The following is a 15,888-nucleotide window of genomic DNA, read 5'->3' on the forward strand; positions in this document are numbered from 1 at the left end:
TAAAGTGTACCCCCTCATTCCACCCCATCAGGTAAGATACCATAGAGACATGTGATTAAATTACCCTGTGGCAGTTTAGTTCCTGTCAAGTGGAAGTCCCCCCACAGGTGATGTGGTTGAAATTTAGGACTGTAGGACAGAGACAAGATGGAAAGCCTGGCCAATTAAAGATTCCGAAAAGGAGAGAATAAACTGATTTTATAAATCAGCATACAATAGCTCTCATTTTCTTCTTGAACCAGAGCTTTCCTCTCTCCTTCTTAGGCACTTGCATGATCTTATCTGGCCTGGCTATCTGACCTACTGCTGCTTGTTTTTTTACTTTACTTTACTTTACTTTACTTTACTTTACTTTACTTTACTTTACTTTACTTTACTTTACTTTACTTTACTGCTGCTTGCTCTGGGCTGGTGTGGATTGGGCAGTATCACAATTTGCAACTAGGATTGAAGAAGCATAGCTGGGCTTGAAGATTTTTAATTAGGATGCTCTCTCCCTCTCTCTCTCTCTCTCTCTGTCTCTCATCTTTCTCTCTTCCCTTTACTTATAAATAATTATAACAATATATAGTCATCAAGAAAATTTGAATTAATTACATTATACCTTATTCTTCCCACTATGTCCTGAGAACCAGTAACACTGGCCTTCTTGATTTCCTGAGCATTTCCATTGGCAGCTCCTTCATGCCTAGAACTTCCTCCCTCCTTGTGCCTGCTTTCTTGCTTTCCTGGCTTTCTTCATGTCTCAGTAAAGTTCCACCTACTATAAGAAGTCTTTTAAAATCCTCCTTAATCTTAGGAACTGATCCTCTAATTATTTCCTTTACATCCTTTATATATCTTCTTTGCACGTAGCTTTTTTTTAATATGTTGTCTCTGCCATTAGATTGTAAGCACCTTGAGAGAAGGGGTTGTTTTTGTTTGTGTTTATGTATTTCCAGGACTGAAACATAGTAGATATTTAATAAGTGCTTGTTGACTAACTGTATAACCTTTAAACCCTGTACTGGATTGGGCAATCATTTGCCTTCTCTAAGTCTGAATTTCCTCCTCTGTTAAATGAGGGACTAGATGAGGTATTTCTAAGACCTTTTATCATTCTAAATCCTATGATCTCCCTGATTATGGGAATATGTTTTCAGTGGATCTTGGTAGAGCCAGGTTATTCATATCCTCTTTCATAATGGGTAGATAATGGGGTTTAGAGTAAGAAAAGTTTGAATTCAAACCTACCTCAATACTGAATGACTATATAATCTTGAGCAAGCCAATTGACTTTTAAGTCTCAATTTACTCATCTGTAAAATAGGAATGATAATAATTGTATTAGAAGAATAAACTAGTCCCTTCTTTTGGAATAAGAAATAGTATGAGCAAAGCTATGGGGACAAAAATTTGTATTATGTTCCAGGAGCAATGAATAATCCCTTATACTAGAGTGTTGAATACAATTTGAGAACCAAGAGAGAAAGCTCATATCCCAGATATCTATGGAACTGTTTCAACTTGGTCAGTACAAGATGCATTCCCCAACAGATAAATTTTTGAAGAATATGAAGAGGAGATTTAAAAAAATAATTATTTTATTTATATGACATATAAATAACTTGCAAAAAATAAACATGCTTTAAAAATTTCTAACAATAGATCCGCCTGATAGGCCATACCAACTTCTGCTAACTTACCCACCCATAAGGCCTAGAAATCCATTATTAATTCCATTGTGTATTTCCACTTAATTTTTGTGGCCATATAATTGGATTATTAAAACCTTGTGTTGGGTAATTAACACTAATATGCATATCTGAAGTATTGTGTTCAGTTTTAGAAACTATATTGGGGGTATTAAAAAGCTGGTGGGTCTAGATGAAAGAATGACTAGGATAGAGAGTAGTACTCGAACCATGACATATGAGAAATTATTAAATGACATTGCAGTGTTGTCTTCAAGTTTTAGATGAGCTGTAATTTTCTTCTGGGTATATACTTATTTTCTCTGGCTCTGGAAGCTAGAACTAAGATTAATGGAGTGCAGTCTCAAGGAAACATTTTGTTTTTATCTTAGAACTTTCTATAGAGTTAGTAAATATTAAAAACACTTTTATGATGCAATAGTGAGCTTCTTATTACTAGAAATATTCAAATACAAAATCACAGATTGAACAGAAACATCTCATGCCAGGAATGCTGAATAAAATATTCATGCATGGGGTGGAAATTTGGATAGGATTATCTCATGATGTTGCATCTAATTCAAAGAAACTTGTTCTATTACTCAAATACTCAAATGAACCTGAGATTTCATGAACTCTGGAATTCTGTTCAATAATGAAGATCTGAATTCATCCATGACTGCCCATTCTATGTACCCCATTAGTTCAACACAGGAGTCCATAGGTACTAGAGACCTTCCTTCATTTTTTCTTTCATCATTTTAAGTGCCAATAAAGCTGTTCACTAGACATCTCTAGGTCTTTACATGTGACCAGCCCATCTTTTCTTTCTTTCAAATAATTCTTTAATGATATACTTTTAATTATTTCTCCTTTGGAGTTCCTTGCTGGTTCTATGTTAATGTCACAGCCATCATGTACCATTCCACTGACCTCTGTGAAATATTCATCTTTATTTCCTTAGCAGAAGTGGTACTCCCAGGTTCAATGACAAACAGATGCAATGGTAAAATGTTTTCATTGAACAAAGCAGTCTCAGCTTTTATGCTATTGTCTTGAATCTTTTTGAAAAAAAATGTGACTGAGAATTTCAAGGTTACAATCCTCCATTCCTATTCTTTTGTCTATACAAAATCTTTATAACAGTAATCTATAAAAACTGGATAGCACCCTCAGCGAGTGTTAGTTGGGAATAAACAAATGAAAAATATCTTTGTTATCTCATAGTGACTCAAATTTTTAGAGCATCTAATTTTTTTTCTTGTGCTTATTGTTTGGTGAACAAAATTCTATTTTACAAATGTTTTTCAACAAGGCATCTTCCATTTTTTGACAATATCATTTAGGACATTATAGAATGTATAATAGAAACAATTCTATTCAATGATCCTCAAATAAATTTCAGGAGGATCATAAAGCTGAGAGCTGTCTGCATGCAAACGTATTGCTATAAAGAAGATACATGAAAAGTCCAGTCCAAGGAAAGATTCTCTGTCCATGGTGAAACCTGCAGATGCTTTTGTTTGTGGATGACTATGCTGATTTAATCTAATCTCAATACATTTCAATGAATGGTGCAAGTAGGTAAGAACTTCATGCTCTCCCTTTTCCAAACCTCCCACATGTTTCTAGTTCTGGTACCATGATTATAAAAATTATGCCTTTATTCTTGGAAGGAAAGGATCAATTTACTCCCCCTAAAGTTCTGACCACTATCTGTAATTTTTCTATAAATGCGTCCCTTCCTGACCATCATTCTCCTATATGCATTTTCTTACTCTATTAGAATGTCATCTCCTTGTGGGCAAGGAAATTTGTTCTGGTGATTCAAGGAGGTCTGCCCAAAGACATAAAAACACAATATATATATCATGTAGATGAAGGGTTAATAACCCATTCATTTTAATAGCATCCAAAATTATGTGGAAGATGCTGTTTTTCTCATATCTAAGTCTTTTTGGCAAAAAGTGGAGGTATAACTGGATTTGAAGGAGCACAGGAATTTCTATTAGAGGACTTAAGTTGGTTCCTCATTTAACCATTTGCCACAATTATATATTTAGAGCTAGGAAAGTACTTGGGCACGATCTAGCTCGTGCAGTTTTAGATATGAGCAAACTAAGCTTATATATAACGTACAGTTATAGTAACTTTGAGAAAGTCCTTTTAATCTTTCAGGATATTGGAAATAACTCTAGCTACCTCTGGAGTCAGATAACTGGAATTCAAATCTTGTCTTTGATGTTTAGGAATTTGGTGACTTTGGATAAGTAACAACCTTTCTCAGTCTTTCCTGAAAGAAAATTCAGGGATTTTATGCCTGATTGAATAGTAAACAAGGAATGACTATTAACATGATGAACACTTTAATTTTTAGAAATTTAAAATAAATCTACACACATAGTAGGTGATTAGTATTTTTCACCATTCAAGTGTTCCTTTATACATCTAGTAGTCATGCAAAAAGATTTAATAGAGACGGGATAGATTTGAATGGCCAGCTAGGAGGCAGTTGCTATAAATTATCAGGGCTATAAACTAGGGTGCTTTTATCACAAAATTACAGAACCTCAGAGGCCTAATCCCAAATATACCTGAAAGGACTCTCCCTTAAAAATCCCTAGTATAGTCAATTAAAATAGCTAGCATTAATATAATATTTTAAGGTTTGCAAAGTACTGTACACATGCTATCTCATTGAGATACTTCACAACAGCTCCATTATAATAATATTATTATATAACACATATAAATTATATATTATATTATTATTCCAATTGAATAGATGAGGAAATTGAAGTTAAGGGAATTTAAGTGATGTTCCAAGGATCACATAGCTAGTAAGCATCTGAGTTGGGATGTGAATTTAAGGGCTCTTAGGTACTTCTAATTGCCAATTAATCAGTCAATTAGTGAGCAAGTCTTAAGTTCCTACTCTTTTATAGATAGTATGCTAAGGAATGGAAAAAATGAAAAGAAGAGAAATAATACCTCTTCTCAAGAAGGTTATATTCTAAAAGGAAATCATTTATCCAAACCTCTTAGAGTCTCCAAAGGTAGGCTCCTCAGCTTATGATCAGCTCTATTTGTCTTAACCTTATTCAAACATACAAAAACATACATATATACATGCATTCAGGCAGACAGACAGAGAGGTAGATAGATAGATAGATAGATAGATAGATAGATAGATAGATAGAACATTTATATGCTATGTGCAAAGAATCCCAACAAGTGCAAAAGACACAATTAAAAACAATTAAGACAGATACTGCCTTCAAGAAACATTTTATTATGAGGAGACATAAGTTGTAAACTGGAACTGGAAAGGAAGGGGAGGGACATATACTTTTACTGTGGCAAAGCTGGAGATGTCCTTGAAGCATGGTGGGGGCCTCAAACAGAGCAAGATAGGGCCAAAGCTGGCCTATCAAAGTCCAGGATGACTTTAGGAGCTAAGCCTAATTTTCTTGAAGGAAGGAGAAGCATACAATTGTCAATGAGTAAAGTCATAGCTGATCATATGGCCAGAGTTGTATAGAAAGAATGATAGTAGTGTTGATGTTACTAGAAAGAAAAGATTGATTTTTAAGGTATTTTGCTGGAAGAAAGAAAAAGAGTTAAGGTCAGACTATGCTGAGGAAATAAAAGAAAAGGAAGATTGATGGTAAACCCTGGCACTCTTCAGTAACCCACCAATTTCTAAAGAGAGATTATCTATGACTAGGGGAATTAGGGAAATCTTCATGGAGGAAGTAGCAATTGATCAAGCACTTGAAGAATTCAAACACATGATAATGAAAGAGAATATCATCTTATACACAAAGCTTGAACATGAGAGATAATTTGGTACATATTTCACATTTTTATAGTTAAGGAAACTGATATTCAGAGTTCTTACTCAAGGTCATGGAGGTAGAAAATCAAAGATCTGAACCTAGGTTTTCTGACTTTAAACCTATTTCTCTTTCTACTTCAGAAACATTTCAGCAGCTAGGAAAAGTGAACAAAATCAGGGAGAATGGAAAACACTATTTGGGTTTGGGGAATGTTGATTATTTTATTTTTTTAATTTGTAAAGTGAGAATTGATATATGGATTACTGAATAAGAGTTCTAATTGTGAAAAGAACACAGGATACCAAGTCATTTGACTGGAATATAGATATGTAGCTATCTCCTTTTTTCTAGGCATTGTCAGGAAACCACTTCAGTGAGTTTTGCTTTTCTAATAAAAAATATGGAGATGATAATATCTACTCTCATATATAGTTCTCAGGTGGACCAAATAAAACAATGCATGAGAAACTGATTTATAAAGTGTTAATTATTCTAATTGTAACATATCCATTGATTAAACTATCCCACTACAATTTTCCCTGGTGGATCAGATCCACAGAAAGAAGCTGTTACTTTCTTCCTCAGGATTCTAGGTGTCTCATAGAGTCTGGGAGGTCATATCTCTAGTACTTCAGCCCCCAAGCCCACTATGATTTGGTATCAATTCACCCACCAAAGTTACTTAAATTTTTAAAAATAATTTTTATTAAAGCGATATGATAAGAGCAATTAATACAATTAACTCTCCTTTTCTTCCTCACTGCACACTGGACGCATATTCTTCCACAACTACAGATACATTCCAAAAGAAAATGACCTCACATTTAGAGTATATATAACAAAGGTTTTATTCACAGCTCTAGAAAGTCCAAAACCTAAAATTTTTCCTCCCCCTTGGCCCCATAATTTCCTTAAGCCTTCATGAAGTCCCTTAGTTGTTTTATAATTTTCTTCTGGTCACATTGTAATCTTGATGCTGTTTTTACCTTAGTATTTCTAACCTGTCCTAAAATGGCAGACATGCACCATCATCTGTTCTAAGGAAGTTGCTAGAATACAAATGACAAGTCCAGATCCTCAGATTTTAAGAAATTTATGAAGTCCTCCTCTCGACAAAGGTGGGAAAGGATATTTAGTCTCCTTTCCTCTCCACCAAAGCAATTCCCTCCAGGGGACTTAGCGAAAACTACTCTCTTCCCTAAAATACAAAAACATTTGTATTTCCAATTCCAGGTTAGCCTGCTATTTTTATACAATTCCTCACCAACTTGAACATACTGAGTGTCCTCAAACAAGCCTAGTACTCTCCTTATCACAACTAGTTGAGGTACCTTTGGTTGAATGATGGATTCTATGGAAGTGTCTAGCCCCTGTTTCCTCTCAGATAATATCTTCTATTGATTGATTTTAAAAGAAAGCCAGACCTTATATAATTATTGATATAGTGATATGAAACATACCTCTTACATAAGAAGAGGGGAATAAGGGAAAAAATCATACCTTTCATTTCAATGGCACAGGAAACTCAGGTAAAGAAACTATCGATGCATGTTGGCACCTTCTCTGGCACATATAAATTGTAGAGCTGCCTAGAAAACTGAAAGATTAATTACTTGATCAGGGCCACACAGCCAATACAGATCAGAGTCAAGATGTGAATTCTCTATTGACTTTGCTACCCTGTTTCTCACTAAGAATTTTGGAATTATATGTTCTGACTGCAAGGTCTACACTGCAGTCACAGGCTTTAATTGTGATGACAAAGGGTTGTAAAGATGAAAATTATTATATAATAACTAACGTATCATATTTTAAAAGTTTTATTAATAATAACTAAAGTAAAAGAACTCCTCAGGCAGGTAGTGAGTAACAGAGACATTGGGATGAGTGACAGAAAACTTAAATATAATCATGTAAAGTTGTAAACCAAAGAACCAGGAAAAGGGGAAAGGATTCTAGGTAATATAGAAAGGAATTTTGGGTAATGTAGTTTTTAGGGGTTCAAGAATTGCCTTCTATACAGGGTTCTTCATATTGGCTGTATCTCTATCAGGCCAAACTAGGCATCCCTCAGGTGACAAATCAACAAACATCTGGATGTGTTCTTTTGTGTTTCCTGATCATCTGGAGGTTTGGTTTAGGGGATACCAAACATCTGGACCAATGGCATCGTGAAGTCAGGACCACAGTCTCAGCCTTGGCACAGAAATGGACAAGAATCTTCTCATTGGGAGATGTGGTGTGTGTGACAGATGCTGGGAATGAGACTTCACTCTCTATTAATTTATCAACCCATCACCTTGTATCAAGATTAAGCCTATTGTAAAAGAAAAAAATCCTCTCTGTTATTCCTCTGGGAAGAAGATAATGCATTTTAAAATCTTTCCAGTGTCCATGACCATAAGATTAATGCTGTAATCCTGTTTGTTATCTGTCTCCTACGCCTCCTTGTACATAGGATAAGTCAATAGAGCTTCACTTCTCTAATTGAAATCAGTCTGCTGATGGAGTCTACCCAAGGAAATGGAAGCTGGCTGCCATCATCTGTTGGGAGGAGAATTAATCCTTTGGGAGGGAGGGAGGGGGGCAGGCAGACCTAATTACCCCACTGGAAAAGGACTGGATCTATCTACTCCTGCTACTGCTGTGCGCAGCTGGGGGAAAGGGGCCAACATCCCATTTGGCTAATCTTTTTCCTGGATTGCTTTAAAAATCACCTGATGTGGCATCTTAAGGGCTTTTCTACTTTCGTAAGCCACTAAGAATGTATTCCTGGAAGTCTCTGAAGAAGCATTTCCTTTTTTTTTTTACTTCCCAGCTGGAAAAGAGAGTGCCAAGGTGTCTGGCATATTCCCCATTTTTTCCCATGCATTAGTAACATTCGTTTGAGGAATACAGGAGCAACATGTTGAAAAACAATCATATATCAATATGCATAATAGAGAGGCAGGATGGAAGGAAGAAAACATTTATTAAGCACCTACTATGTTCAGGCACTGTGCTGAACAATTTAAAATAGTATGTGAAAAAAGAAGGAAGAAAAAAGGAAGGAGGAAGTTTCCTGAAGTGTAACATGGGTTTAATATCAGAATTTACCTGATAGGGTTGTTGTGAGGATCAAGTAAAGTAACATTTGTAAAGTGTTTAGCAAAATGCCTAGCAGGTGATTAAGAAATGATTCTTCCTCTTTTCAATCCCTTTCCTCTTCCCCCCTTCCCAATATTAGGGTAGTCACATAATAATTTTGGATAGAACTCTAGAAAACATCTAATCCAACTTCCATATTTTGAAGGAAGTCATTTTGATCCACGTATCTGCTTCCTCTCTCAAAGCTAGTTAGTGGTAGCATTGTCATCAGTATCTTTGCCTCAGCTTCTGTACTCAGGATGCCTCCACTCTCAAACTCATGATCCCTGCACTATTTTAATCTTTACTAGAACTAAAAAAAGAGAAAAGGCAAACAGCTGGCTTTCCTCTCTACTGTAATTCAGTACTTGGCATATGCTGAAGCCTCAGTGCTGGTGACAGTCTTCTGGGGATGGTTAAAGATCTATGTTGACACCATGTAGGGAGTAAGTGAAATGACTTTGTGAGCCTCCTTGCAAGGCTAGAGTCTTGATGCATTAAAAAGCCATATATGACGTGAAAGGTCAGGGAATGGGTAATGCTAGTTTTCCTTTAATAAAGTGACAGCAGGAGATAAAGCCCATCACAGAGCACAAGTACTATTTTTAGCTGAAATAGAAAGATCTGAGCAGAAGGCCCAACCCCATTTTTACCCAGTGCTGGGATTTCTACAGAATTTCTTGAAATGCAAATTCTGTCTTTAAATATGTTCAGCTTCTCCAATCAAAAGAAAACAACAAAAAAAGAAGTTTATGCAAAATGAAAGAGGAAGAGCCCAGCAAATTATGGTCATTGGTAGAGCATGCTTCTTCATTCCTGATGAAAAGTAATGAGTGGGAATAACAGCTCTGTGCTCTATAGGAAATAGAGGACATGGGTTTTGCTCCATTACTGTTTGTCTTTCTATCTTTATGGGTTCATCTGATTATGAAAGTGCAGAACACAGTAGAACAAAGTGAGGAGAAAGGCTGGCTTTGTGGGTAGGTTGATATCTGTTTGATATATTCTTCCAATACAATAAGAAAGACTTCCCTAAATCTTAATAATGCCACATTCACGACCATTTATGCCTTGTATCCCAGTATTAATTCTAGCTTTTTTGCTCAGCTTTGATTTCTCCCCTCTCTGTCTCTGACTATCTCTGTCTCCCTTCCTCCTTCTTCTTGTCCCTCCCCCCAATATGAAAATGCCAAAATTCTTGGAGGGACATGCACACATAAATAAATAACATTTAATATTTTATAATGCATGTATATATACAGGTATATATATATATATATCATTATTTTCCAAATAAATTTACTTTCCCTTATTCCTACCTCCTCATTTCAAATTTTTAAAAATGCAACCTTTGCGAAAATATGTATAGTCAAGTGGAATAAATTTGGTCATTGGCTGCGTCCAAAAATGCATGTCTCATTCTGTATTTGTTCCCATCCCTGTCAGATGGGTAGTTTGCTTAATGTCCAGTTCTCTAGAATCATGTTTTTTCATTACATTCACTAAAATTCCAAGATCTTTCAAAGTTGTTTTTTTCTTTATAATTGTTTTTATTGTATAAATTCCTTTCCTTATTCTGAAGCACATTTCACTCTACATTAGTTAATACAGTTCTTTCCATTTTTCTCTGAATCCATCAATTTAATAATTTCTTATGGTACAATAATATTCAATTACATTTAAAAACTATGCTTTGTCATTATAAAGAGTTTCTATAAACATTTTTATAGATATGGGCAGTACATGAAGGCCATATATAAGGATGTTTTCCTCCATGTAATAAGAGAATAGGACAACTTCAGAGCAGTGAATGCTTAGATAAAGAGATGCACAGAGTCTTGGGTATCATATATCTGAAGTGTTCTTATTGGTTAATGAAGGATGAATCAGTCAGATAGTAAACTGAAGCATCAGAAATGATGACAGTATTAAAAAGTAGGCTATAAAGGAAAAATCACAGAATTTGGAGGTAGAGATTCCAATTCAAACCTTGAACAAGTTGCATAACCAATCTGGGTTGTGATTTCTTCTTCTGTAAGAGGGTTAGACTAGATTTTTTATCAGGATATACATGTTATATATATATATATATATATATATATATATATATATGTATACATATATATATATGTGTGTGTATGTGTGTATATATGTGTACATATATTTTTACACATTTATATTAAATGTTCTTATAGGTCTAAATGGCACAATAATATTCTCTTATGGGGTGAGATAAATGAGATCCATATAGAGACAGAAATGGGATAGAAATATCTCCTAAACTTGAACTACCATTGAAAGTAGTAATTAACAGACAATAGTGCAGGTGATTGTGAGATTAGGTTTTTTCTTCTCTTGACTCATGGACTCTCTTTTAGTTATGGCTTAGGGTTAGGAATTTGGAATATTATCTAAAATGTAACTTTCATCTACTGTAGTTCTATAGTTTCTTTTCTTTCTTGTCCTTTCTGTAAATGGCTTGAGGCTTCTCAAGAAAATGAAGCTTACTTGTTTTCCTTGTTCCATTCATTGCATTCTCACCCCCTGCCTCTCTGTTATTGACCACCCACAGTTCACTTGCACTTTGACACTGGATAGATAGGTTCTAATAGGTGAGTTTTGGCCTTACCCTGTCTAGAACTAGGAAACTACTAATTCTCAAATTTTCCAAAACACAACTTCTTTCTTCTCAACCTCCATTTCTAGCTCTTTTTCATGTGTTTCCTTCTCCTGCTAGATTATAAGTTCCATGAAGTCAGACTGACTTGATTGTTTGTATCTGTAACTCCAGTTCTTAGTATAGTGCTTGTAACATAATAAATATGTAATAAATGCTCTATCATCCTCCTATCTAAGGTATGAATGTAGCAATTGAGTAGAAACCCTATAGTTCTGTCTATGGGTTTCAGGAGTTACTTGAGTTATGCTCACAGTGACCACAGTGATTATAAGTAAAATTTGTGCTTAGTTGATATGTGTGCATAAATAAACACATACATGCCCATGCACATATACATATATGCATATACATATGCATATGAGAGCATATATATATATATACATATATATATATATATATTGATTACCTTAGAATTAATCTGAATAGGGAGTCCAGAGGAAGGAAAACTTCTACTTCTGGAATCTTAAGAAATAAGTTCTGAGAAAGAAGAAAATTACATTCATATATGCATGTCTTCAATACAACTAATTATTTACTAAATTGGTTGGCAAGACCACAAGTTCTTAACCTTAAATACCCTCCATCCCTGCTTCGAAAAGCATTTCTAGCTAAAGAAAATATTTGAGTAATAGAAACAAACCCAACTCACTGCTAGCTTCTGAGAAACTTTTTACCTCATGTATAAATTCATGATATTGTAAGGATTCAGTACAAATACTAAATAATCCTAAATGTTTCCTCTTTAATTTGAAATCCCTATTGGTGTCTAAAAATGCAGTTCATTATTGTAAAAAATGTCCTTCCCTTTTTGTAGGATAATCCAATTCATATGTCCTTGAATAAAGCTCTGATGCTTATGTGGTATAAGCAAGGAGCAAGTTTTATTCATACATTGCTTCTGTATTCCAATACAGACAAAGTTAAATTGCAAAACACTAGCAAATATTCTTAAAATTGAGATTTCCACTCACTTAGCTGAAGAGCAAATGCCTACTATTGCCAATGCTATGTGCAAAGTACTGGAGGAGATACAAAGGTTTAATTCAATTGAACAATTCAACAAACATGCCTTCTGGACAAAGGCCTAGTTCTAGGCATTGGAGATTAAAAGATCAATTCAATATTGACTGTGTTCTGCAGTAGTTTCAAAATAAGAAGTATGCATGAACAAGAGAAAATAGGGAAGAAAATACTCCTTCCACTACCAGCTAGCATTTCTATAAGACCTAGATTTTTGAAGCACTTTACAAATATCATCTCATTTTTCCTAAAATTACACTGGGAGAAAGGTGTACTTATCTTCATTACTCTTCATGAGGAAATAAAGAAAGATAAAAGTCATGTGACTTGCCCAGGGTCAATTACCTAGGAAGTATCTGAAGTTCATTTTTGACTCATGACTTCCTGACCATAATTCTTGTCCTCTATTCTCTATACCACCTAGCTGACAAATATCTCCTACCTCCTCTTCTAACAATGGAAAAAAAATCTCCATTTCCCATTAGTTCTTCTTCTCTCCTACCTTATAGATTAAACATGTCTCCATATCAGGTCTTTCTCACTTCTTTTACTATTGTCTCTGAGAAAGAAATAGCTTTTCTCTTTTAAAAAGTCAGCTCTATTACCCTCAGCTTCTCAACTCCATTAGTCATCTGCTATGTCTACTGACACCTCAGGAAATTTTCCCCTTCAATCATTCTTTTTCTTTCTCATCTTAAGTCTCTCCTTATGTACTAGCTTCTTACTTAAGGTTTATCCATATACCCAGAACTACTCCATAATTAAAACAATAATAGAAAGAGCAGCAACAAGAACAATTAAGCTTCATTTGACCCTTTCATAACTTTAAACTACAGTATAAGCCAAAAATCTCTGCTCCCTTTGACAGACATACAGACATGACAAAATATCCTTTGAGCAATCAGAGGAAGAAAGATTAGGAATATACCATATAGAAGTAAATGTCATGTTTGCAAAACATGATATTTGCATAATGTTCGCATAATAGTAATAGTGTTGGATGAATCCAAAGACCCTGATTATCGAGGGCAAGACTCACAATTTGACAAAGAAATTCCAGGAAAACTGGAAAAAATTCTGGCAGGATTATGTATATAATACCATCTTCAACCATACACAAAGTTAAGTTCAAAATAAATATGTGGTCTAGATATAAATGGTCATATTATAAAAAAGTGAACAAGGAAAAAATTACCTTTTTATTGATGAATAGGGGAATGGTTCATAACTAAATAAGGATAGAGGAGATCACATAAGATAAAAAGAAAAGGATTGATTATATAACATGAAAATTTTTCATACAAACAAATCTAAAGTAACAAATTTTAAAAGAAACAGGTAAGTTAGCTGGGTAAAAACAAAACAAAACAAAACAAACAAACAAACAAAAACCCTTTGCAACAAGTTCCTTTGATAAACTTCTCATTTGTGCATCTCACTGTCTCTCTCTGTCTCTCTGTCTCTCTGTCTCTCTCTCTCTCTCAGAGATATTTCTAATTTATAAGACTGTTATTCCACAATAGGAGGCTACAGCTTAAAAAAATCAAGCTATTATCAATCATATTAAAAGTGCTCGAAACTCCTAGTTATTAGACAAATGTGCATCAAAACAACTTTGAGTTTCCCTCTGACACCTTTCAGCCTGACAAAGATAATAAAAAGTCAGTCAGTAGGCAAGCTATCATTTCTTAAGTACTTGAACATGTACAATTTGAGAATAATTCCCTTCCCCCCAAAAAAGGGTAAAAATTGTCCCTGTTATTCTAATTTATTTTTAATAAAATATAGAATACTTAATAAAATATAAAATACTTAATAGTATAGAGGCATGTATGGATATATCACATATACTATTCTATAGATAATCATATTACATAAAATAATATACCAAATTGCCCAAATATGTGACTATAGCTCTCTTTATACATACATATATATATATATATATATATATATATATATATATATATACATATACACACATATACATATATTTGGTTATATGAAGAGATGTTTGTTATACTCATGTGATCTCTCCTATTAGAACCCAAGTTTCTTACATGCTGAATGTGTCTGAGTATTTTTGCTTTTTGGTGCATCCCAAGCATTTAACATATCTATTAGATAGATTCTCTTTGGTTTATTGACTGTCTTGTCAATATTCCTAATAAAAGGTGATTCCCCAGACCCTAATTCTATAGCCCAGATTAAGTCTGAGCAGGACATTAGACCAATGTCTGTCAAATTTCTTCTGAGGCTGTTAGCCTTTTTATTTGCCTTATCACAGTTAGACATATTTTGAACTTGTATTTATCTATAGTTAATGCATTCTGCTTGGTCTCCTATAGGGCATCTTCACTATGCCAACAGAGAAACTGTCATAACTGCTATATGGTAAGATCATCATATGGAAAGGATTCTTGGACACTATATTTAGAATCCTAATCAATAGATATATTGTTAGAATCATTACATTTCCTGTATCCAATTGTTCTCAAAGTAAAAGATTTTTTCCATGCTATTTCCCACCTTCCCATTCCCTGTCTACCACCTAAGAAAAAGTCCAAAATGCCATTAGAAGACTAGAAAGCATAAGGAAATATTTCCATATGTAAACCAATCCTTACTAATTGAGCAAATTTTTATTATGTTCAAAAAACTGTGCTAGTCCTGGGGATAAAGGGTCTTATCCCCCAAGGTGATTAACTTCTATTGGGGATGGGAAACAGAGGGGAAGATAGAGCATGCAAACTGATAAGTAGATAATACATAGTAAGACTGCTAAAGTATTAAAATACAAGAACATATCCTTTAAAAATTAATTTCTTTAAAATATTTTCCATGGTTACATGAATAATGTTCTTTCCCTCACCTCCTCCCTCCCCACTTCCAGAGCTGATGAGCAGTTCCACTGGGTTTTACATGTATCATTGTTCAAAACCTATTTCCATATTATTAATATTTTCAAGAGTGATCATTTAAAGTCAACATCCCCAATCATGTCCCCATTGAACCACATAATCAAGCATGTTTTTTTTCTTCTGCATTTCTGCTCCCACAGTTCTTTCTCTGGATGTGGATAATGCTCTTTCTCAGAAATTCCTCTGGATTGTCCTGGACCAATTTCTCCTGATTCTTCTCCTTTCACTCTGCATCAAGGAAGATTGGTTTTTGAAGAAACCCCAGGAGTCATCTAATCCCACCCCATCATTTTACAGATAAGGGAATTGAAGTAAAGAAAAGTTAAGCAAGTTATTCAAGCTCACATAGATAGTAAAGAACAGAGCCAAGATTTGAATCTGTGTGCATTGATTTTACATCTTGTGTACTTTTTATTGAATCATACTACCTTGACTCTTGTGATACACTATCAACTCATTCTGAGCAAACAGGTCACAATTAAAGTTCCAGAATCTTTTAAACCTAACTTTTTCCTGCTATATTTATATGGAATTGCTCTAACCCTAATCGAAGCCAGACTGCATTTGAGTTTTTTTTTTCTTACAGTTCTTATCAAATAGCTTTTCTTAGTTAATTTATTATTTTTTCA

This window comes from Monodelphis domestica, chromosome 3, assembly GCF_027887165.1.
Source record: "Monodelphis domestica isolate mMonDom1 chromosome 3, mMonDom1.pri, whole genome shotgun sequence".
NCBI classification, from domain to species: Eukaryota; Metazoa; Chordata; class Mammalia; order Didelphimorphia; family Didelphidae; genus Monodelphis; species Monodelphis domestica.